This window comes from Pinus tabuliformis, chromosome 4_1 (assembly GCF_031772625.1).
Source record: "Pinus tabuliformis cultivar Carrire ecotype Pingquan chromosome 4_1, CPIR1, whole genome shotgun sequence".
Lineage (NCBI taxonomy): Eukaryota > Viridiplantae > Streptophyta > Pinopsida > Pinales > Pinaceae > Pinus > Pinus tabuliformis.
In genome coordinates this window covers 511,335,904-511,362,818 of record NC_142303.1, presented here as the reverse complement: position 1 = coordinate 511,362,818, position 26,915 = coordinate 511,335,904, and the positions used below count along the sequence as shown (strand labels likewise).

Below are 26,915 nucleotides of genomic sequence, written 5' to 3'. Positions count from 1 at the left end.
TTAACCATAAGAATTAAACTAATTTTGAATTATAATAATATATAATAAATACTAATAAATTGATTTTGAATTACAAGAGAATATGGTAACCCAAATTAACAAGAATGTTAACAGAATTATAAGAATATATAATACTCAGAATTCTAAGAATATATAATACTCAATGATATGGTTAACCATAACTGATTTTGAATTATAATGGTATATAGTAAACAATAATAAATTGATTTGAATTAGAAGATAATATGGTAATACAAATAAATTGATTCTCACAAAGTATATTGGTAAATTTTGATTTTCAATTTTTTTTTTTTTCCATCAGAAATGCAATTATGTAAATGAATTTTTGATTATAATATCAAGTTTGAACTGGTTGACTTGAATTCGAACTTATATCTATATTTACAAATACAAAGAGTCCATTAATTAGTGGATAAATTTATTTTTCTCAATGATATTCTTATTATTATTTTCTAATTAGTAATTTCTTTTAATAAAAAATTAAAGATGGTATAAAATAGATCAAAATATTTTAAAGAGATTTTATAATGAAATTCCAGTTAATAAATCAAACTGTGACTATAAATCCAAACAAAAATCCTCCCTATTTCAAACTAAATGTTAATGAAAAAATTAAATTCATCAACGAATCAGTTACTCCGCACTGTATTACTATATTATCTTCTGACTATTGTGTTGTACCATGTGGCATCTTTTATTTTATCTGAATAGGAACAATACAGAATGATACTTACAGTTGCTGCATAATGTAATTGACGTTCTTTTCTCCTCCATTGATCTCACAAAAGCCTGTATCTCCAGGCTATAGGAAAATGGCGTTGCGAAAACGCAATTTTCGGGCCAGAGACGATATGTTATATTTTCAGAATTAATGTCAAAGACTATATGATATGTTTTCAACTATGGACAAATTTCATGGAACCACGCTATAGAGCAATGCCAGAAAATGTAATAGGTATAGATTTTTATAATGATTTGTTAGAAAGAATGAGTTATATTTATATCTATGGAAGATTTTGAAATGTTTTTGAGAGTTAATAGACAGGACTAAAGTTAACTTTCTAACTTTCCTTGTTAGCAATACTTCAAATTTTACAATGAAATAAAAGTATGAGGCACTTCTTTGTGGGAAAATCGTCACATTAGATAGTGGATGGATCCAGAATTTGTGTTCCATGGATCTCCAATGCCAACTGAACAAATTTATTTAAACAAATTTAAATAAAGTAAACTTCCAATCCAACATTATCTTCTCTCTTCAATATTATCTTCTAGGTTCGAAATTTTGAATATCAACTTAATATCCTCTATGTTCAATATTATCTTCTACGTTCGAAATTTTGAATATCAACTTAATTTTGGTTTTGCCCTCAGTTCAATATGTAATATGTGTAATAAAATAAAGAATTTGTTTTATTGAAAGGTTTTAAGGTGTTTAAAAGTAGAATGTGTAGAAATAGAAGATGGAAATAATAAATTGGTGGGACTGTTTGCAAATTGATTTTAAATTTCAAAATTCTATAAGTTTACTTGTAAATGGATTTCAAATACCAAAATCCCACAAGCCGGAGTTGATGATGAGACTTTTTTTCTTACATCTTTAAAGATTTGAACACGGGTGGGACTACTTGCAAATCCATTCCAAACTCCAAAACTCCCTAAGGCAGAGTTGGTGAGGGCAGAGTTGGTGATGGGACTTTCTTTCTTATTGCTTGTATTCTCCTACATTACACTAGGTGTGAATGGGTGACACCTCAGAGATTTGACCAAGGGTAGGAGTACTTGCAAATGGATTGCAAGCAACAAGACCACCAAACTCCAGAGGCCCAAATTAGTGATGGGACTAGCTTGTGTGGAGGCCTCCAGATTTAAACACTGATGAGATTTAAACACTATTTACAAATCAATTCCAAACACCAAAATTCCAATAAACAAAAACTTAAATTCTTATAAAATTTGCTCAACATGTCATGTATTTTCTCCCTACTAATTCCACGCCATGAATTATCCATTTGAAAAATGTAAAATCGAAAAAAATTCTTCATCACGTGATGAATTTCCCCGAACAAATATTTAAAATAAACGTGGCGTGCAGCGCTGGGATTCGTAAATATCTCGATATTCATATAACGCTATAGCATGAATCACACATCTGAAAAAAAATTAAACAGTCATGTCTCTCGGTACTTCATATTTATGCTAAATGCGACTCAAATCCAAAATATACGCATAATAATTTTATTTATCCATTCACTCTAACAAAGTTGATTGTGCTCAAACATCTGCATTAATCTATACTGGACCATCGATACTAAAGCCTATACATCTTAGTGAATAGTGGGAATACAACCTGCGATTGTGTATCAAATTGCGTAGTAAATTGCTGTTAAAAATATCCCAGAGATTTTCGAGTGCGTTCCTTATGGATATGATGATAACGATGGATGTTGTTGAGGCTTAGTATTGTGCGCTTCGGCTGCTGTAAATGGAAATTTGGCATTTGCATTAATCCTGCACAGCACAACAGAAGAAGATAACAGTTTTTGAATAGTGAGTTTCAACGATGTCCGGAACAAAATGGCAATAGGAAGGAATTACGGTACCTCTCCGTTCGCTTTTCCAGAAAACGTTGAAGAGAATGCTTCCTCGTTATTGGAAGATCTGATCAAGACGCCATTGCCAAATGAAATTAGTTATATTTCTATGAGGAACCAGTAATATTTGTACCAAGGAATTTTTATGTCACTTTAACTGGTTAAATTAATAGGTACTATTATTAACTAGTTCTGTGTGGTTAGATATCGGGTTAGGTTGGATAGGGTACATATCGGGTTAGATTAAACACACTAATTTGAGCACATATTTAATCTGTGTGATAGATGAAACTGATAATACTAATTTTTGAGCACAAATTTAGCATAAATACTATATACCAACATAGGAAAATCTCCCTTAAGTTTCTCTCCTTTAAGAGACGTAGCTTATATAATTTAACCATAAGTAGTCGTACCTATGTTCATGTTGAAGCTGGTAGGTTGGTGCTGGACCCCTGCTCCATCCGACAACTTCGTGACAGGAACAGAGGGTTTCAGTTCAGTCGGCGATACACATGAGCCGTTACTGAGTGGATAACTGTAATAGTTTCCGCTGCTGGCGATTAACATTAACATTATGGCTTCTGCCTGTATAAGAAAACAGATGTCATCATATAAAACCTAGAGTCCTCTAGCCCAAAACCGTGTGAATCCTCATACACATACCTTATCTGCACGAATATCATCGTACACGTTCACCGCTCCACCGTAGAAAATTGTCAATTGATTACCGGATTTCTTTCTCGGCATAGTCAATTGCGCACCGTATTTCTGGCTCGGAATCGTGGAGCTGGATTCAGGGGATAGAATTTCTTTATTGGCTTAAAATACAATATGTAATACTGAGACTATTTTTAATTCCTTTACCTGTAATTATATATTATTATATAGAAAACTAATTAAACAGTTATAAAATGTTATTTTTATTTGTTATTATAAAGGTTTGGTTTTATATTTAAAAACTATAAATATGTCAAACTCCAAGTTAACCATGACCCAAATTACAAAAATCTCTTTTACTCATATTATCCTATAAAATAACCCTCTCTAACTCAATAAATATCACAAAGCAAAATGACCTAGCTTGAAAAATAATTCTACCAAATACAATTCCACATCTGGAACTCGTCACAAACGCAGAACAACCATCCTGATGACCATTTGACGAAGTCATGCTGTCGTCGGTTCCCTGCATCACTGTGATTGGGGATTCAAAACCAGACTGGCTGGGGAATAAATTAATACAATTAAAACCTCTCCCAACACGGGAGATTCAACAGAGGTAGAAACTCTGCAACCGGCCGCTTAGTACCTGCATTTACAGTGCGAAGCAAAGATGGTAAACCATTCTCCTTATTGCATTGCTCTTCAAATGCCAACGGCATTATTAGTTCGGATGTGAAGCCCCTAGTTTCTCAACGAACCACCTGTTAAGAATTTTTCTAGTAAAATTCTAAAAACAAAATAAACTGAACACAGAGACAATGATCTGTTTATCTCGAGGATCTTAACACATGGAAGCTATAACTGATTTCTTAGAACAGTATTACATACACCCACAAAGGCTTTTTATTCATTAAAATAAAATGCTTGATACAAAATTCATCCTCTTTCTCTCACAGGGATTCACCAAAAACATTTCAACAAAATTACTGTCTCTTTATGAAAAGATTTACACAGCTGTGTGTAAATTTTTGTTTACGTTTACTGCTGTAAATAAAAAAAAATTGCTTACATTTACTGCTGTAAATGTAATTCCTTACATTTCATTACATAACAAAAGGAAATCTCCTTTTGTTTACATTTACTGCTGTAAATAAAAAAAAAATTGGTTACATTTACTGCTGTAAATGTAATTCCTTACATTTCATTACATAACAAAAGGAAATCTCCTTCACTCTCGCGCTGTTGCACCTATCTTGTTTTTCATGTTCAACAACAAAAACATTCACTCCACTACTGTGCGTAAATATATTTCATTTCACTGAACCAACCAGGAATTTTCACGCTGCCCCGTTCTTTTTCTTCACACTGTTGTGCATGTTCTTTTCATTACATTTCATATACAATACATGGTCAACGCACAAAAAAAACATAATACATAAAATACGTTTTTACTATACCCATACCTCCATAAAAATAAAAAACATTAAAATTAAAAATCTTTACCAATACTCTACAAACCATGATAAATTCATTAAATGCATTAATGATAAAACCGGCGGTCAAACCAAAATTTTTACGCAATGTGTTTGCTGCAGGCCTGTACGCAGCTTTGACTTCAATCAACGGCTTCAAACCTTCACTTTAATCCAACGATCATCGCTTGATCAAGTCACCCGAACATTATGTCCCGATAAAAAGTGGTTTTGAGAAATGTACTGTGGACGCGTGTCAAGTTTTGATTGTATCGGGGGCGTTTGAGGGAATACCAGTCCTTTAGCAAAAGCGGTCCAATGGAGGTTGGCAGTTTTCCTGAATGGTTTTGCTGGAAATAAATTACGCTGCAGGTGAAATTACATTTTTAACACTCCCCTTTAATTTCAACTGCTGGGTTATCAGTCATACCCAGACATTTCCTCAAAAATTCAAAGCTTTTCAGGTCCAATGGTTTTGTCAGAATGTCTGCAACGTGCTCTTGAATCCTGCAATCTTTTAAAACAATTTCTCCATTGTTCACCAATTCCTTGATGTAGTGAAACCTTGTGTCAATGTGTTTCGTTCTCTTATGAAACACTGAATTCTTGGATAATGCAATAGCTGAGTTATTGTCACAAAAAATCACCGTCCCTTTTGCCTGCTCTTGGCCTAAGCTCCTTAACATTCTTCTCATCCAAATTGCTTGACATGCTGCTGTTGTAGCTCCCACATATTCTGCCTCTGCTGTAGACAATGCTACAATAGGCTGTTTCTTTGAAGCCCATGAAATGGCTCCTGAACCCATGTGAAAAACATAACCGGATGTGCTTTTCTAATCATCTACACTTCCAGCCCAATCACTATCAGTGTATCCAATTAAATCTGAACATTCTGAAGTAGTATATAAAATGGCAAACCTTTTAGTACTTTTAACATACCTCGGAATCCTTTTTGCTGCCTGCTAATGTGCTTCTTTTGGCCTCTCCATGAACCTAGAAATTAAACTAACAGCAAAGATTATATCTGGCCTAGTTGTAGTCAAATACATTAGGCTACCAACTATGCTCTTGTACAAACTAGGATCAAAATCCTTGCTGCTGTCCTCTTTGCTGAGTTTTAATTCCATCACTGTGGGAGCGACTGCTGCCTTGCACTCCTGCATGTTAAATCTTTCCAATACTTCATTAACATATTTTGCTTGTGAAATAAAAATTCCATTCTCATTTTGATCTACTTCTATTCCTAAGAAGTATCTCAGCAAACTCATGTCAGTGATTTCAAATTCTTCTTTCATGACTGACTTGAAATTTTCAATGAGGTAGTCATCATTACCTGTAAAAATAACATCATCAACATACAACACAACAATTAAGATTTTATCATCCTTTTCTTTGATGTAGAGGGTGGGTTCTCCCTCACATTTTTCAAATCTTTTTCCAGTAGATAGGAATCTATCCTATTGTACCACGCTCTTGGTGTTTGCTTCAGCCCATAAAGAGCTTTCTTCAATCTGCACACTTTGTGCTCTTGGCCTTTCTTTTCATAGCCTAGAGGTTGTTCAATATACACCTCTTCCATTAACTCTCCATTTAGGAATGCTGACTTCACGTCCATTTGGTAAACTTTCTACTTGCTTTGTGCTGCTATGGACAACACTACTCTCCCGGTTTCCATTCTTGCAACCAGTGCGAAAGTCTCCTCATAGTCTCTCACATAATGTTGTTTGTATCCCTTGACAACCAGCCTTGCTTTGTGTCTTTCTATCTTGCCTTCAACATTACTCTTGGTCTTGTAGATCCATTTGACTCCAATGACTTCTTTTCCTTTTGGTAGTTCAACCAAATCCCATATCTTGTTTCTTTCTATGGCATTGATCTCCTCATACATAGCTTCTATCAATTTCTTATCTTTAATTACATCTTCGAAATGAATAGGGTCATCAACATGACAATACAAAGAAAACAAGGAATTCATTCCTTCATCATAAATATCACTTAAATTTATGAATTTCTTACCTCTTTCATTTGGTGTGCAAGTGCTTGAAGATGCACTTGAATTTCCTCCTTGTGGTGTGCTTGGAGAAGCACTTTCATTTCTCCTCAAGGGTGTCTCTTGATGTCCATGTGTTGGCACTGCTATTTGGGGATGTATTTCAACCATCTCCTCATCATCTTCATCATGAGACAAACAACTTTTAATATTCACTGTTTTCTCTATGCTTCCATCCCAAGCTTCCTCCTCAATGAATTGAACATCTCTGCTCACAAAAAACTTCTTGATAGATGGGATATACTACCTGTAAGCTTTGGATTCCTCACTGTATCCAATGAAAATACATTTCTCCCCTTTGCTCTCCAACTTCCTCCTTAGCTGATCTGGAATATGTGCATAAGCCACACAACCAAAAACTTTCATGTGGGTGACTCCTTGCTTTCTCCCACTCCATGCTTCTTTCGGCACTTTATTCATCACTGCTTTTATAGGACACCTATTCAAAATATATACTGCACAGTGTACAGCTTCGGACCAATAATCATTTGGCAAATGCTTTGCCTTTAACATACTCCTCGCCATATCCATGATGGTCCTATTCTTCCTTTCAACAACTCCATTTTGCTGTGGGGTGTACCTAGCTGTAAATTGCTTATGATTTCCATTTTCTCTACAAAAATGTAGGAATTCCTTGGAGATATACTCACCTCCCCTATCAGTTCTTAAAACTTTGATTTGCAGCCCGCTTTGGTTTTCCACAAGTGCTTTGAAACTTTGAAATTTTTCAAACACTTCACTTTTGTTTTTCAAGAAATAAACCCAAGTCTTTCTAGTGAAATCATCAATGAATGTTAGAAAATATTTGCTACCTGCTAGTGATGGAGTTTGCATTGGTCCACATAAGTCTGAGTAGACAATCTCTAAGGGTGCCTTTGCCCTTATGCTTTTCCCCGATGGAAAACTTTCTCTAAGTTGTTTCCCGAAGATGCAACCTTCACAAAGGCTGTCTAGTTTCTCTATCAATGGTAATCCTCTTACCATTCCTTTTCTACTCAACAAGTAAAGACCTCTAAAGTTGAGATGTCCAAATCCCAAGTGCGAGAACCAATTTTCATCCTTTGGTACGCTCTGGAAAGCCTATTGTGTCATTGTTGCTATTACTTCTTTATTTTTCAAATTTGTCGTTATTCTGAGAGGGAACATCATGTTCCTTGTCATCTTCACTTCAGCAATACATCTTTTGCTGGGTGCTCTATCCATGATGGTGCATACATCATTGTAACCCTTTTGAACAAGCTGTCCAATATTCAAGAGGTTACATCTCATTCGAGGAACATAATAGACATCTGCTATGGTTTTCCTTTCTCCTTTCTTTGTAAATATTTTTACTTCTCATTTTCCCATAACATAAATTTTACTATCAATCCCAAGTGTGACTTGTGACTTCACACTCTAATCTAAAGCAGAAAACAGGGCTATATTTCCTGTCATATGGTTGCTACAACCAGAGTTTAGAAACGATATGTCATCACTCTTTGTTTCAGCCATATTACAAACTAACAGCACATTACCTTGGCTGATATTTTCTCTAGTGATATTTGCACTGGATCTATTATTTATATCATGCTGCTTCTTCCTACATTCATTTGCATAATGCCCATATTTTTTTACAATAATAGCATTGGACATTGGGTTTTCCATACCTTTGTGCTTGAGCATGATGTTGTCCACTTTGTTGACTGCTGCCTTGGCCTTGGTTCTGATTTGAATCGCTGCCTCTTCCTTGAGCATTTGCTAGACTGTTCCTTCCACCTCTGTTTTGGTTTCTGCCTCTTCCTCTCTTGTTTCGTCTGCCTTGACCTCTTCCTCTTTCAAATGACATCTGGGTCTTGAAGGCTTGCTCTAGAGATGAGTTTTCATTTATACTCAACCTCTACTCATGTGTTATCAGTGATGCATGAAGTTCATCCACTGAAAAGTTTGAGAGATCCTTTGTCTCTTCTATGGTGGTGACAATCACATGGAACTTTGAAGGTAGGACCCTCAACAGTTTCTCCACAATCCTCTTTTTTTCAAGAATTTCTCCATGAGATCTTATTTGTGTGACCAGACCAATCAAATGTGTGAAGAATGATTCAATATTGTCTGACTCCTTCATGCACAGATTTTCAAAATCTCTCCTCAGCAACTGTAGTTTAGCTGTCTTCACTTTCTCCATGTCATGATAGGTTGTCTTAAGAGTTTGCCATGCTTCTTTGGATGTCTTGGCTGCTGCTATCCTTGGAAACACTCTTATGCACTGTTTGATACAAAAATATGAGGGCTTTTGAATCCTTTTTCCTATAGCTTTACAACAGATCTTTCTCTGCCTGAGTTAACCTATTGAACTCATTTTCATCTGCTGGTTCTTCAAATCCATCTTCAACTAATTCCCATAAATCTTGAGAAGCAAACAGGGCTCTCATGGTTATTGCCCAATAGTCATAGTTTTTCCCATTAAACTGTGAGAGCTGAGTGTTAAACATACCCATACTAGTGCTGGTGTTGGAGCCAGCCATTCTTGCACTTTAACTATGCTTCAAATATTTGACTGTGTATTTAAAAAACACTGGTTGTCTTCAACCACTACACAAAAAACTTTGAGAAATACCTAGATCCTTTTCACTGAGTCTTCACACTGCTTGAGAAGTTGTTGCAGCAAGAATCTTTCCTTCAGCTTCTTTGACACCTTCAAAAAGCCTGGATCTACTCTAATACCACTGTTGGGAATTTCTCTGGTAAAATTCCAAAAACAAAATAAACTGAACACAGAGACAATGCTCTGTTTATCTCCAGGATCTTAACACAGGGAAGCTATAACTGATTTCTGATAATAGAGTATTACATACACCCACAAAAGTTTTGTATTCATTAAAATAAAATGCCTGATACAAAATTCATCCTCTTTCTCTCAGAGGGATTCACCAAAAACATTTCAACAAAATTACTTTGTCTCTTTATGAAAAGATTTACACAGCTATGTGTAAATTTTTGTTTACATTTACTGCTGTAAATAAAAAAATTGCTTACATTTACTACCGTAAATGTAATTCCTTATATTTCATTACATAACAAAAGGAAATCTCCTTCACTGTCGCGCTGCAGCACCTATCTTGTTTTTCATGGTCAACAACAAAAACATTCAATGCACCACTGTGCGTAAATATATTTCATTTCACTAAACCAACCAAGAATTTTCATACTGCCCCGTTCTTTTTCTTCACACTGTTGTGTGTGTTCTTTTCATTACATTTCATATACAATACATGGTCAACGCACAAAAAAACATAATACATAAAATACGTTTTTACTATACCCATAATTAAAAATCTCTACCAATACTCTACGAACCATGATAAATTCATTAAATGCCTTAATGATAAAACTGTTGATTAAACCAAAAATTTTATGCAATGTGTTTATGCAGCTTTGACTTCAATCAACGGCTTCAAACTTTCACTTTAATGCAACGATCATCGCTTGATAAGTCACTCGAACATTGTGTCCTGATAAAAAGTGGTTTTGAGAAATGTATTGTGGACTTGTGTCAAGTTTTGATTGTATCGCGGACGTTTGAGGGAATAGGAATACCAGTACTTTAGCAATAGCGGTCCGATCGAGGTTGACGGTTTTCCTAAATGGTTTCCCTGGGAATAAATTGCACGGCAGGTGAAATTACATTTTTAACACCACCAAAGCTCAACACGATTCTATTTAATATACTTCGCTTTTGCCGCAGTTGCAGTAACAACTACATTCCTTCCGAGATGGATCCATTCCTCATTAACTCAAGGTCATCACTACTGTAACAACCCCTTCTACCATCAATTTTATCCAAGATTTAAAGTGGTTGCACTCCCAATGAAAAATGAAAAATAAAGAACTCCCTGCTCGTCTTTCTCGAAGTCACACGAAGCTTCTCGGAAAGGCGAAGAAAACTTGTGTAATGTTTGCAGCTGTGGCGCAGATCTTTATTATTCGAACATGCGATGAATGATACAAATGACGATAGGCGAGTCATTTCCTCAAAGCCGTAGACGCTTTGCCTCGGCAGGCTAATCAAGTGCTAAATCCGACACGATTTATTTGTCGGAGTGTGACTGTTAGAAAAAGTAAGAATCCCCGAAATACAACCTCATCGATTTAAAAATATGATTTACAGTTTGTGAATAGATTAAGTCCCGAGGGATTGATTAGTTGGCGGAGTTTTGGTTGTTAATTATCTCGTTTATTTAGTGGTGAAGTTTTGGTCGTCTAATGAGGTCACCTGGTTAAATTTTCTCTGGGTAAAATTTTCAGGACGCCTTTGAAATTAGGCTATCCAGTTACAGTGTAACCCCTGGTTTTAAGCACTTGTTAACAATCCTGTTAAAAATATTAAAGTGATAAGTGTGTGTTATGAATTTAACCTTCCATATTCGAAGCGATATTTCTAAAAGTTAAAGTTTCTTATCAAAACCGTCTCTCCGCAGCTTTTGCCATGTTCAGTGACCGCTAAGTTCTGAGAGAAAACCACTCCAATTTTTCTTCTCGCCGTCGACATTACATTCCCGTCACCCTCATGACTTTAGCTTTAAAATTAGTGATGCCACATCACAGGTTATTCGTCGCATGTGCGTGTGTGGAAAACGACACAATTTAAGCTTGGTGTGAATCTTGACTTTTTATCCCGTGAAGAAAACATTTCTTTCAAGATAAACTACGCAATCTTTTTGTTAAAGCACGTGCTAAACATTAACAGTTTTTAAGATGATAGGAGAAGGTATAGGATAAATATGATTTTTGCGCAAAATCAGGACGACACCATGCAACCAAAAATGTAGCGAAAGGATGTACGGTATTGGAATCCTCGTCATCATGTACAACTTTCAAGAGGGCAGCACTTGTCGAACAGATCAGCGAAATTTTGGGAACTTATTTTACACGTAGATGAGGTTATAATATTTTTTTAAATGAGGGTGGGTGAGTACTTCTAGAAGAATTTCAAGAAGGCAGCACTTGTCGAACAGATCAGCGAAATTTTGGGAACTTATTTTACACGTAGATGAGGTTATAACTTTTTTTAAATGAGGGTGGGTGCGTACTTCTAGAAGAAGTTGTAGATGAGGTTATAATTTTTTTTTAAATGAGGGTGGTGGAGTACTTCTAGAAAAACAATGATTGAATTCGCAATGTACATATTTACAGAAGCATGATTTGTACAATATATATGTTGCACGAGTAGGGAAGCAATATAGATCAACACATATAGGCTCCGAGGGGTTGAAACTGGGTGGGGAGGCTGCAAGCCTTCCGTCCCTACCGTGGGGGTAAATGCCCAAGTGCGAAGAAGATGAGGTTATATTACAGGATAAAATTACATAAAATTAAAATTAAAATAACTTATGAGTCATTTACTTAGCACATAAAAATATATTATAAATTTATATATATTTTATCAAAAATTAATATTTTTTTTAAACTAATATAAATTTATAAAATTAATATAAATTATTTTTAAATTAAATGATGATGATGATGATGGCTAATGTTCATTGAGACCAAACTTTGGTCATTGGACCTAAAGAAACGAAATGTTTTGTCTGATTTAAGATTCTATTCCTATGCTCAAAAAGCTTGGAAAGAAACCTCCCGAGCTCACTATAATTTTGACATCGTAAAAGGCTAGGAAGGTCAGTGTTGCAACAAAGATTATGAAACTGAGATCTAATGTGGTTGTACACGGGGAGCTCTAGGAGGAAGTGCTTTTCATCCTCAATGTTCATATTCTCACAGAGATGGATGGCAGATCCTTTCCATCCATGGTGTTTTAGGAACTACCCAACCACCCGTTTCACTATGGAGCTGATGAGAGGTCATTCTAATCTTGGCTATATTAATTTTCTTGTTTGAGCTAGTTAAAATAGAGAGATACTTTTGATCTTCTAGGGAGGGGTTGATGACCTTATTATAAAATCTTAATTTTCTTTTAGCTGTTAAATCTTTCTCACACCACATTTTTTCTTTGAACTTAGAAGTAACAATATTTTTTTAATGTTGTTAATGTTTTGCAATGCAACATTCTTGTCGATCTCCCAATGGTTTAACCAAGCCCTGGTGTCTTTATACCAACCTCGTTTGAGCTTTAGGTGGTTTTTGCTGGAATATAAAGCTAGCTTAGGAAGTCTATTGTCTCTTATGTTATTGAGTTTGTGCTTGTACAACAGAACCCTAGTCATAGCTAGGCTCTTGATAGGGGAAAGACCCACTTCTATAAGGAGAATAGGATAGGGTGTATTGCTTTTAATTCTGAGGTTATACGTTATAAAACGCTTCTGGATTTGCTGAATCTTTCTCTAAGATTCTCTACAAATGTTGCAACCCAAAACCTCACGTCGATATAAGATAACATGAGTGACTAAGGTTTCAAAGAGAAACTTCTTTCTATCCCACATTACGAGGTTTGTCGTTTTACAATTATTTTCAAGACCAAAATAACCTTTCCATCCCCCATTAATCCTTTTCTCAATGCTATAGTTCCAGTTGAGCTTGTGATGAATATCAATTTCTAGGTACTTGTAAGAAGACACTTCCTCTAGGTTACTATTGTCATACATAAAATTAGCATAAGTGTCCTTCTTGGATTTGATAATCATAATTTTTGTTTTGTTAGTGTTAATAGTCATACCCATGGTAGATCAGAAATCATTAAGAAGTCTAAGCTACTTATCAAGATCTGATGGGCACCTTGCGAGAAGAAAACTATCATCAGCATAGAGAAGAAGGATGCTGACTATCCCAGCTAAGATCGTGCTAGCACAACTTGCTTCCTCTAAACAACCTTCTATCTTGTCGATGTAAATGCCGAATAAGGTAGAGGAGAGGGGGAAACCTTGTTTAACTCTAATGTTACACTTAATATCTTTCGACCCCCCCCCCCCCATTTCTCTTTAACTTGGAAATTACATTCTCGTATAACCATATAGTGGCAACTCTCAACTTGAAAGGAACCTTTAGCTCTTCTAATATATTCCATAGGTTGTTTCTAGGAACCATATCAAAAGCCTTTCTAAAGTCCACAAAGCAACAAAAGAGATTAGATGTATCGTTGCGATATTCCTCCACCATGATCCTAAGTGTAACGAGGTGGTCCGTTGTTGAGTGTTTCCTTCTAAAAGCCGCTTGGCCTTTAGCCTGCTTACCTTCACTTTCAAGCCATATGCTCAATTTTTTTTCCAAAATGATACCATATAACTTGGCTAAGAGAGGGCTGATCATAATTGTCTGATAATTGGAGGGGTTATTTGTATCCCCACTTTTAAAAATAGGGATAATGAGGCTCTGAGTCCATGGTTTAGGGAACCCTTGCTTGACCACTTGATTGAAAAGCTTGTGGATGTGGGGGATGAGGACAGGACCTCCGATTTTTAAGATTTCCACTTGGTAACCTTCAATGTCCTTAGCTTTCCCATTTTCCAGACACTTAACCCCAAAATCAATGTCTTCTAATGAGAAAACTTCTTTCGTTGTGAGTAAGGTTTCAAAGTTATCCATGACATTTGGAGATTTATACAGCTTTTTAAGATAGGAATTTCAGTCGTGTAAAGCAATTTTATTATTATCTTTAGTATTCCTAGTTAGAATCTACCTCCATTGTAAGGAGTATTTTTATCTAGATTCATCTTCTTATAGAAGTTAGAATTGATGGGGAGAAAATAACAAATTGCTATGTAGGCATTTTTATTATTAATGTCAGTAATCTCTATCCAACTATATTGGTTGTAAGAGTCATTTTTATAAATCCTATAATGGGGCGAGATGTTCTTCTTAATGTAACAAGCTATACCCCCAATGCCTTTACGGGAGGATCGCTTGTTCCAGGTAGACCACAGTGCAAAGCCATCTATGTTAGGGACCTTGGATTCTTCATGCTCCCATGTTTCAACAAGAAATATAGTATCAACATCATTCGAGATCCAACTTAGCTTGGGGCCTTTGTTCCATGGAAAGCCCCGACAGTTCTAAGAAAGAATCGAGATCATGATGAATTGCTATTTATTACTATCGTTTTGGTTTCTATCTCGAATAACAGCTTTTCTATTTCTGATTATTGCCCATTTTCCTTATTTCCTAGCTTCTTTTACCTTTTGAACCTCCTTTCTTAATTCTGCTTGATCTTTTGGAATGAGATCTTCAATTATAAATATTCTTGTTCCTTTTAGACTTGAGGTTTTACTAAGTATGTCATACTTATGGTCAGTAGAGCTCACCTTTATTTGGATCAGCCTTCCTTTATTCTCAGTTAACTTACCCAACCTTGTTGCTTCTGTGAGATGTATTCTTTCAATATGTAATCTATTATGTAATTTCGTTTGGGTTATGGCTAAAGTATCCTCATCTACCTCCTCTTTCAAACTGAAAATTATAAGGTTCAAGGCCCTTTTGTTATGCCCATGGTCTAACTCTACCAATTTTTTCATTTCATCTTTAATTGGTTTGATATTGAATTTACCTGCCACACTATTTAGGGTGAGACAAGTATTAACTTTTTCTTCTAGTTCTTTAATCATGTCCTTCATTTTAAGACTCTCTAAAATATTAATATAAATTATAATTATAATATAATATTATTTATTAACGTTTTAATATTATTTGTTTGACTAATATTTCATATGAAGTATAAAAAAAATTATATATTTCCTTTTCCTTATGATAAAATGAATAATCAACAATATTGCTTCATATAAAAAAAAAAAAATATTATTCCGCATAATCAATTTTTTTTATATAATAAAAAATATATTTTATTATATAATTAATGGAATTAACAATGTGTTGTTTAATTATTAAATGTTCTGATATGGATTCAAGTTTTTCAAAAATTCATCGGAACTAGAATTGTGAAGAACTTACGAATCAAACTTCTTGTGATTCCAACTAATACCTACTAGAAAATTAGACCTAAAAACAAGGTCTAGGATATTTAACAATTAATAACATATTTATTTAATATAATAATATTATTAAAATTGAAAAAATTTAGATTACTCTTCTATTTTCTTAATTGTGTCAAGGGGCTCTTTACAACTAGTATAGAGATACATGTAGGCATTACCAGTAGAGTCAAACTTGTGATTCCAACTAATACCTACTAGAAAATTAGACCCAAAAACAAGGTCCAAGACATTTAATAATAAATAACATATTTATTTAACATAATATTATTATTAAAATTGAAAATTTTTACATTACTCTTTTATTTTCTTAATTTTGTCAAGGGGCTCTCTAAAACCAATTAATAACATATTTATTTAATATAATATTATTACTAAAATTGAAAAAATTTACATTACTCTTTTATTTTTTTAATTGTATCGAGGGGCTCTCTACAACCAGTATAGGGATACATGTAGGCATTAGGCCTAATGTAAGAAATATAGTTTCTGCAAAAACTTGGTTAAATTGAGTTGGGAAGTAGTTGATGGTAAATATGTTATTTATGTGAATATGAGCTATTTTCAAGGATTTTAATTTTTGGATTAAAAAACCACTACACAAATAGCTAAAAAAACATGCATGAATATTCACCTCCACTTTACCATGGATATTACCATGGCTTATTAATACGACACGTCTAAAAATCATAAATCTTTTCACAATCAAAATATTTTATAAACATGCATGAATATTCACCTTCACTTTACCATGCATACTATTAACTTGTAAATAGGCATTATTACAATACAATGGACCAATAACATGGTTTATTAATGCCACATTACTAAAAATCATAAATCATTTCACAATCAAAATATTTTATAAAAATTTTACATAAATTGAGTGGTGATAAATTAACAGTATATTGAAATATTATTTATTAACCTTTTTTTAATATTATTTGTTTAATTAATATTTTATATTAAGAATAAAACAAATATAATATTTCATTTTCCATATGATAAAATGAATGGTCAATAATATTGTTTTATATAATAAAATAATATATTATAATATATAATCAATGTTCTTAAAAATGTATTGTTTAATTATTAAATGTTTTGGTGTTTTTGGTCTATATTGGATGATTGTTTTTTTGTTAAATCTTGTTTTTTTGTTGATTAAACTGGGTTTTGTTATTACATATATGGATTCAACATCTTGAAAAACTAATTAGGCACTAGAATTGTGAATATCTCACAACTCAAACTTGTGATGCCAACAAATACCTACAGAATCTTACGATTCCACTTCAAATTACACAAAGAATCTAGGAAGCTACTCACCTCTTGTTTTAGATGCTCCTTACCCAAAAGAAAAATATATAAAAATAGGTTTCTTAGAGCCACAATCGAAACTCTCAATCATAGAGGGAGATGATGAAGAGCTAAACTACAAAAGAAACCCTAAATTGAAGAATAAGAAGTTACAATGTCAACTCAGGGTATAGAAGAGGATCCATCAAGCAAGCATGCATTCAATTAGAAACTTTTCCAATAGCCTTTGTAGGCGAAGAGACTTCATCTCCAAGAATATCACCTTCAGGTATAGGGAAGTAGGATAACATTTATTCACAGTTCATGGAGATTAAAAATAATAATCTTAAAATGAAGCATATTTAGAATTGTGGAAGCAAGGTTCATGATTGTCTCAGACTCAGTTATTTTCTTCCTTAGATTATGAAATAGGATAATTAAATATGGTTGTTTTGGAATATAAATCACATACACTCAAAATAGTGAAAGATTACAAGGCAACCAAGTTCACCATAGACTTAAATAATATACATTTGGTAGGTCATGTATCTACACAGGCAGACTGGAGAGATGACTTTTAGAAGTTAAATAAATACTACTTTTTATGCATCAAAATTAGAAAAATATGATGACAAAGGTCACAAATCAGTTGAAAGAGGAAAGTATTATGACTAGGACTAAGAATATGAAAATTCACTCAATTGGACCATTACATTGTTAGACTATGGGTAGAACCAAACGAGTCATCTTCAATATAGGCCTTAATTAAATCTCAGGACACAAACATTTAGGTTTTAAGAAGAAAGTTGAAAATTCTAGCTATAGAACATGTACAAACTCCCTAAATGGAAGCTACATAGAAATAAAAAGAACAATTATTGTCTTCAATTATTGATTTGAACAAAAATGTTGAGAATTATTTCCCTGCAAAGTAAATAAATGAGCATGTATGTCCATTATTTTCTTCAGCGTCATTAGCACTAGTTGATCCATCTATGAGGTGGGTTGAAACAATGCCAACTTTAAGTATAAAGGATATTAAAACTGAAAATATTAATTAATGAAGAATATAGAAATTGATAATCATAGTGAAGATGTAACCTATAAAAATACATCAATTCATACAAACCAAGATTTGAAAGCAAGATTGCAAAAAGAACCGAATCAATTGAAGGGCTAATTAGTGGGAAAGTAAGGTTTGAATGGATCATGAAAAATCCTTTCAAGAGAAAGCATTTTAAATATTTCAAAAATGTGGGGATCAATTCAGATTATTGGAGATGAAGAAGATTTATTCTACACCATAGAACATGCTATTGAAAAAATTCAAATAGAATTAGGGGAAAAACCTTAGATTGGCTCCAGAATAGTAAAATTCCTAAACTTTAGGAATTTGAAGCAGTTAAGGGCTAATGGTGTCAAAAATAGGACTTGCGTTATGATGGAGGTTAATAATGTTTCAACTAAAAGAAACTTTGTCCCACAACATTAGGGTAATTATATATTAGTGGAAAATGATGTGGAATCATTCAATACAAGGTTCGATATCAAGAGAGAAATAATTATGCCTTCATTTTGGGATCAGAATAATAGGTTAATGTCTCTACATGCATAATAAACAATCTATCTTAAGGACAAGATAATATCCAAGCAAGTTTTTAGATATCACAAAAATCTTGAAGGGACCAACATAGTAGATAAATTAATTGATGCCTTTTACCTCCACCATTAAGTTAAACTGATTTTCCCATCTACTCCAACCTATCATAAATACCTAGATTTGGATATCATTTATAGAAACATGATATATTATATCTATCCAGTTGGAATATATTGGGAACAGTTAGATAAATTTACTTTATAAATATTTATAACTTGAACAATAGAATTCAACAAATATCTTTTATAATATTTTTTGATAAAAACTAAGGAATATTTGAAGAAATGGGTTCAAAATTTATAAGAGATATTGTATTTTATAATCTATGGACAATATTATTAAATTTCTAATCAAAATATTCTACTTTCAGCTATTAGAAGTTTGTACTCTTGTGTTATAGTATTTCTCTTGTAAGTTATGCATGTTTGTTTCATATATGCAATATTTTAAGTTATATGAGATATCTCTAGAGGCTAAATTGAGGATCAATTTCCCTTACATATCGAAATGTTATGTTTTACACAAAATATTATGATAGAATTTGTTTGTTTTTATCATAACTCTTGCTAATTGGTTTTATTGTTACCTAATATTTCATGTAATCAAAGTTTGGTTTTGTTAATTGATCCATCAAAATATTATTCTTATGCAGTTTTTTTAGTGACAAACATTGGAGTATTCATTGGATGTTCTATATTCCAATACAACCCTTTCTTTATTCTTCTATAATCCAGAATCAATCATAATTTAGTGGTCTATCTTAGTTGGGAGGTGTCTTATTGATTATACATTTGAAATATATTATCCCATAGTCCATCATACTAGAGAAATATTGAATTAAAACATCTTTAAACTTTTTCTGGTGCCTTGGAATTATTTGCTCGTTAAGAACTATCTCAAGGATACAATAGTTGATATGGTTGGTAAGGGTATGATTGTTGATAAGGTTATTGAGGACTGTAGGGATGTTGGTTTCCATAAGGAATTCCTTGCCAACTTTGATATAAATATTGGTTTTGAGGCTATTAAGGATGCCATGTTGATGTTTTCCAAGGCATAGGATAATTATACGTGTTTTGTATGGGATTTGCAATATAATATTTAGGAAATTGTTGGGTAGTGTCTTGAAACATACCTATCATTCTTGGTATCCAAGGTCTTCTTAATGGGAAATAGCATAGATATTTCACTACTTTATTCTCTCTTTTGTAAGCTACGTTCATGTTCGATAATGTTTGAAATTTTTCATTTTCATGAATTTCTACACAAATGCCACAAAGTTGAATGTTATCTAATGGACATTCGCTCAATAAATGTTTCTTTCTAAACTTAGGAAAAAAATACACAATATTTCATTTTTCTCTTTCTGTCTCTTCTTGGAGTTTAACATATTTATTTGTAATCCAAGTGTACTTAAGAGATCAATTTTAAAATTCTCTAAAAAGTTGCCTAATTCTTCCCTACCAACACTTCACGCAACTAGCTTATCGATTTTAGTCAAATTATATCTTTGATTTTTTCCAAATTTTGGTCTTTCTTTGGAATACTTCCTATAAATTTCACATATTTTATCATAAGGTAAGAAACATCACATTCTCCCATTATATTAAGTACATCAATATATTCATCCTTAATTCGTCTTAAGAAAATTGTGTGAATGGTGTCCAAGGTAAGTTCATTTTATTTATATTTCTTAATATTATAGGAAAATATTTCCAAAGAATCTTCTAAACTTTCATCCTTTTGTTCATACATCCTAATGATATCCTCCGTAGAGTCTCTAGGTTTACAATACGGTGGATATTTATTAAGAATTTGTTTTCTCATATCATTCCAATACATACTAGCGCGTCCTCCCAAACCATTAAACCACATTAAAGCATATCTTTTTAAGGTGGCTAGAAAGAAACTAAGTTTTTGTGGATCATTTATGTATTCATAAGTAAGGCACAAAACATCAAAATGAAAGGGAAAGCATTGAGATCCTTAGTTGACATACCATAAAAAATAAGAGACATAGATGGTCAAATATTTTTCATTTTTACCTTAGTACTAAGGAGTGTTGGTTCATCTAAGATGGGAAATCCAAAGATGATTTAATTCCCTGGTCCTTTCCCTGCAAATCCTTCTCCCCTCTTAGTTCTTCTTCTAGATTCAACATTAGATCCTCTTTCATGTTTTTTTTCTTTAGAATATTTTCTCTTTCTCTTGCTTCTCACTTTATTCTATAATTACATAATCCATTTTAATTCTAATTCATCATGCTAGACCAAATATTCTTCTCATATGACCCAAAATTATTTGGTCCAATCATGAGGGTTTACTTTTGATGTCTTACTAGATGAGCATGTTTGAAATTTTCTTTGTCTTTCTGTTCACACAACCAATGATGTTCTTGGTTACAATTTTCCTTCTCTTTATTATTCCACAAGAGTTAACTATTTTTGCACTTCCTAAGTTCTTTATGTGATATTAGTAGTGGGGGAATTCATTTCTTCATCACTAATATATTCCCTAGTTTCAATACATTGACCTTTATGATTCCCACGCTTAATAAATCTATTCATATAAACATGACAAGGGTTCATGAAACATCGCTCAATTGAATGTGCGTGTTCTTACCTCTCATCATAGCGTTGACTCATCATTTTCCTAAATGTTTATATTGAAAATTATATTCAAAAACTGAAGAAAAAACTCTAGTTCTAAATACAATTCTTAATGTGCTTGCTTGATCTAATAATGAGATCTAAGACAATTAATAAGCTATTACAAACTCATGTGCATGGATTTTCCTATGTTATTTTATGCAATGGATCGATCAGATTGCGAAATACATAGAGTATGAAGTAGTAAAACACTATAATAGACAAACACATAACCACACAACGAGTTTAATAAGTTCACCCAATACTCCTAGGCTACATCTCCTGCTCTAGCCTTCAATGGTGGCCTCTCTATTATGTATTCAAGCAAAGTTTTTACAACAGTATGAGCTCAATTTGAGACAAAATACACAACAGATATAACAGTAAGAGTTTGCTTGAACCTCTCAAGCTTTCTCTGAGTACATAGACTCTTTGAATCACTCTCTGTGCCTGTCTTGGCTTTGTCTTGGCACTGCCTGTCCTGCATTCTGCTTTCTATGGATTTAAAGCCAAATTGTGCTGCCTATTCGTTTCAACTCCTCGGCTTTCAGTCTCCCCAACCTCTGTCTGCTCAGACCCCTTTATAAGCGTTAGCAATAATTGTTGAACACTTCTAAGGATGGTTGCCACGTATACTATAATGGAATGGTATTTGAGCCTTTGATATCCTTTCGAATGCCAAAAACGATCATTTTCTGTTTTACACAGAGAAACCCTGCAACGCTGTGAAATTCTTCCAAAAATCTGTTCATTTCGGACTTCAAAAGTAATTAAATCCATCCTATTTTCCTATTGGCTCTGTCCCCATCGCTATCTTAAGTCGCTTCGGCCTTGCTCCTTTCTATCTTTAAAAATACATTAAAATCGTGAAAATAACATAAAAATGGCTTTCCCCCAGACTTGAAACAATATATATTTCCCTTCACAAAGCCTTTTGGGTATGGTTCTTTTCGCATCGACATTGTTTCTTTGTATTTCATTAAATAATGAAATATGTGAAAATACAATAAAAAATACCTTTAGGCATATCTCAAAATCTATGCAATAATGTTTATATAGCGATCGGGTCCGACTCATTGGATCGCATATATGTATGTGTATAGTCCCCGCTCCATAATGTTTCTCTGATTGCGATGTTGCGATGCGATTAATGGCAATCGCATATCGCTCATGCACCGGGTCGTTGCAAGTGCTCTTTGTAATCTCCGATAGCGATCCTACGATGCAACATGGGCCATCGATTTGCGTAAATGATCGACGGTCCTAGTTGACTCCACCGGTCTCCGTCGCAAGTTTTATGTAGTCTGCGTCGATATCCACTGATTACGATCACTGATTACAATTAGCCGATCAGATCTAGACGTTGATTAGCCAGATCTGACAGCCACTGCGCATTCACTTGTTCAGACCTCCGATACTCTATTTTTCTGTGTTTTCACGTGTTTTTGGCCTCCCAATAGTGTTTTTTCGCCATTCTAAGGGTTTTTCACGTGCATTTGTTTTTATCTTTGGCATGATTTTAAGAGTTTTCAAGACTTAGAGAGCGTTCCTGGATCCATTTGGATCATGCCTTCCCACTGGAAAAGGATTTTGGACCACCAAAAGTTGGTTTTCAAGCATCTCAAGTGAGGATACAGCTACCTCACTTGCCCAATCTCTATCCATTTTGCACTGTTGGGTTTTGAACCTTTGAGTCCAATTCTTAGGTACTCAACACCCCTTCTGCGCATAGTTCTCACCCTCCTGTCCAGAATTGTATCTTCTTGCAACTCATTGAGATATTCAGGCAACAGATCATCAATAGAAGGCAATTGACTTTGCTCTTTGGGATCTTCAATTAATGAAGGTTCAAATAGTCTTAAATTTTCTACATTTACCACTGAATAAATGTGCATGTAAGCTGGAAAATCAAGGCGGAAATAATTCTCACCAATTTTCTCAAGTACCTTAAAAGGCCCATAACTTATTGGCTTCAGATTTTTTCCTTCACCTTGCATCATGTCCTTGCTGATATACAGCCAGACTTGATCACCAACTTGGAAGTTGTGCTCCACCCGATGCTTATCATGCCTTGCCTTGTATTTGGCTTGGCTCTTTTCTAGCTGTTCCTACACTGCCTGGTGAATTTCTTGGATCTGTTCAATGAACCTGGTTGCTTTGTCCACATCACTGTGTCCAGAAACTACTATGTCTTTTTCAAAGACAAAATCCAAGGGAGACCTTGGTATAAAACCAAAACAGGTCTCAAAAGGAGATCTCTGTGTAGAAGAATGTTTAGCACGGTTGTAAGCATGTTTCACATAACATAAATGTTCATCCCAAAGCTTGAGATGCTTGCTGCAATAACCCCTAAGCAACTGGATCACCGTTCTGTTGACTACCTCTGTTTGGCCATCTGTTTGTGGATGAAAGGTTGTGGTCTTTTTCAGTTTGGTGTCCATTAATTCCCACAAATTTGACCAAAAATTCCCAAGAATTCGGGAGTCTCGATTAGATACTATGGAAGTGGGTAACCCAAAATGCACCCAGACATGTTGAAAGAACAACTTCCTTGTTTGTTCAGCTGTAATCTTCTTATTACAGGGTATGAAAATACACATTTTGTTGAACCTGTCCACAATAACATATAAATAGTCATGAACTTTCCTAGATTTCGACAATCCCCCAACAAAGTCCATGGAAACACTTTCCCAGGGATGAGAAGGAACTGGAAGTGGAGTGTACAAGCCGAGTTTTCTATTGCTGGGCTTGCTTTCAGCACACATGGTACACCCTCTTACATATCTAGAAACTGTTTCATGCATTTTTGGCCAATAGCAGTATCTTTGCAGTTGTGCAACTGTTTTACTTACACCAAAATGACCTGATATCAGAGAAGTATGTGCCTCCCTAATTTTGTTAACTCTTTCAGTTTGTGGAATGCATAGTTTTCCTAAATGATACAAGAGTTGATCCTTAACATAGTAATCCATTTCTTCTACCTTTTTTCCATGACTTAATGATGCATATACATCTTTAAAGTCTATATCTTGAGTATATTGTTCAATATAGCTTTCATGCATTATTGAGTTATGCTCAAGTATAGTAGATGCACTTATGATTGGTCTGGACACCATATCTGCAACTTTATTGTGTATGCCCTTTTTATATTTGATGACTAAATGAAACTACTGTAGGAAACCCATCCACCTATAGTGTTTTGATTTCTACAATTTAGTTTTTGAGTGCAAGTACTGAAGTGGCTGATGATCAGTATGTATAATTGTTTCTTTTCCCATTAAGTAATGTTTCAACTTTTTCACACTCTGGACTAAAGCATACAATTCTTTATCATATGTAGGATAATTAACTACTGCAGAATTAAAAGTCTCAGAATGGTAGCATATGGGTTTACCATGTTGCATCAACACTGCTTCCATGGCATAGTCACTGGCATCTGTTTCAATCTCAAATGGTTGTTGAAGATTTGGAAATGCTAGTATTGGTGTTGTACTAATTTTTCATTTGAAGGTGTCAAAGGATTTCTGTTGTTTGCCTCCCCACTAAAACACCTTGTTCAATCCTGTCAAAGCATGTAAGAGAGTTGCAATTAAGGAAAAGTTAGCAATAAACTTTCTCCAATATTGTGTTTCTCCTAGGAAGCTTCTAACTTCTATAGCAGAATTGGGTTTAGGCCAGTTTACAATGACTGCAACCTTAGAGGGATCTATCTTCAATTCACCACCCCTTAAAATATGACCAAATAATTCAAAGGTGTTTTGCCAAATTGACATTTTGATAATTTAACATAGAGATTTTCTTTTTTCAAAACATATAGAATCTACTTTACATGCTTCAAATGTTCTTCCCATGTTTTAATTAAAACAAGAATGTCATCCAAATATACAATTACAAAATCATCAATAAAAGGCCTGAGTACATCATTCATAACTCGCATGAAAGTGGTAGGGGCATTATTTAAGCCAAAAGGCATAACTAGCCATTCATACAGCCCTTGCTTTGTTTTGAAAGTAGTCTTCCATGCATCTTTCTCTTCCACTCTGACCCAATGGTAACCACTACGCAAGTCCAACTTGGAAAAGTAAACAGCTTCTTTCAACTGATCCAGTAGATCATCAATGCGAGGAAGGGGATAATGATTCTTGATTGTTATTTTATTCAGTTCTCGGTAATCAATGCACATCCTCCACAAATCATCTTTCTTCCTCACCAACACGATTGGAGATCCGCATGGTGATGTGCTTGGTCTTATGAACCCTTTCTCGAGTAGCTCCTGTACCTGCTTCTTGATCTCTACATTCTCTGAAGCGGATAACCTGTACATTCTGATGTTAGGCAATGGAGCATCTTGCTGCAAATTAATATCATGTACAATTTTCCTTTTGCGTGGCAGAGCTTTAGGTTCTTGAAATAGGATATCATATTCCGAAACAACTTTTTCTAAGTCAGTTTGTTATTTAGCATCATAGCCTTCAAATACATTGGTTTTATAAGGTTTTTCTTCTTTTACAACCATTAGTAAAAATTGCTTGCATGAATTTACATTTCTTTTCATCTGCCCTGAGTTTATGAGAGTATAATTATTCTTGGGTTTATGAGCTCTTACAATATATTCGATTCCATCTTTAATGAGTTGATACTTATTTTCAGCTCTATAGAAAATGGCTTTTCTATCATACAAGTAAGGACTTCCTAAAACAATTCCACATATATCCAAGGGAACGATATCTAACTCAACCTCATCTACAAATGTTGACCCAAAAGAAAACCTAAGTTTACATTGCCTAGTCACTTGTAGCTTTGCTTTATCACATACCCAACCTAATGGATATGGCTTCTTGTGAGGTGTGGTTAGTAGTCCCAATTTATTTACAGTTGCTTCAGAAATCAAGTTCACTTGTGAGCCACTATCAAATAAAGTATCAATCTTTTGATTCTTGGAAACAACTCTAATATAGAAAAGCTCATGTCTTCACTATCAATAGTTTGTGCAGAATTACTAGTGGATGCTTCGTAATTTTTACGTTTTATACCTATGGTTGTGATTGTTGTTTCATCACCTGAGTCTGACCCCAAATCTTTTTGTATAGCAGCAACAGTCTTCTTCTTCTTGCCATCAAAGTTCTTGGGTTTCAGCTTCGGATGCAAAGACCAGCAATGTTCATCATCATGCCCATCCTTCTTGTAGTGAGTGCATGAAGGTTTGGCTATTTGTAGAGAATTTCCTTCCTCTCTTTCCATTTCCGCTTCCTCTTTTCCTTGTTCTTGCTTGCCGTGGGTTTTGATGATCCCCCAATCTCTGGGTTCACATTCTTGCCCCTAGCCTCTAGATGGGTAGCCTGAATAGATACCTCATTTATACTAGTAGGGTTAAACATGAGAATGGTGTGCCAAAAATAGCTATGTAGACCACCTATATACTTTAGCAAAGCTTCAGGTGAGTCTAAAGATATGCCTAGAATCAAAGCTCTTTTTCTAAATTCTTGGGTGTAGATTTGTACACTTTTCCCTTTTAATTGGCGAAGAGTTTGCCAACTCATCATAGCTTGTTGCATATAAGCAAGTGGATAGAATTGTTTTTTAATTGCAG

General features: G+C 34.2%; 1 pseudogene; it reads right to left on the bottom strand.

Moving 5' to 3' along the window:
• Nucleotides 1-2,389: 2,389 nt before the first annotated feature.
• Nucleotides 2,390-26,915, bottom strand: part of LOC149176806 (uncharacterized) — a 63,059-nt pseudogene continuing 38,533 nt past the window's right edge.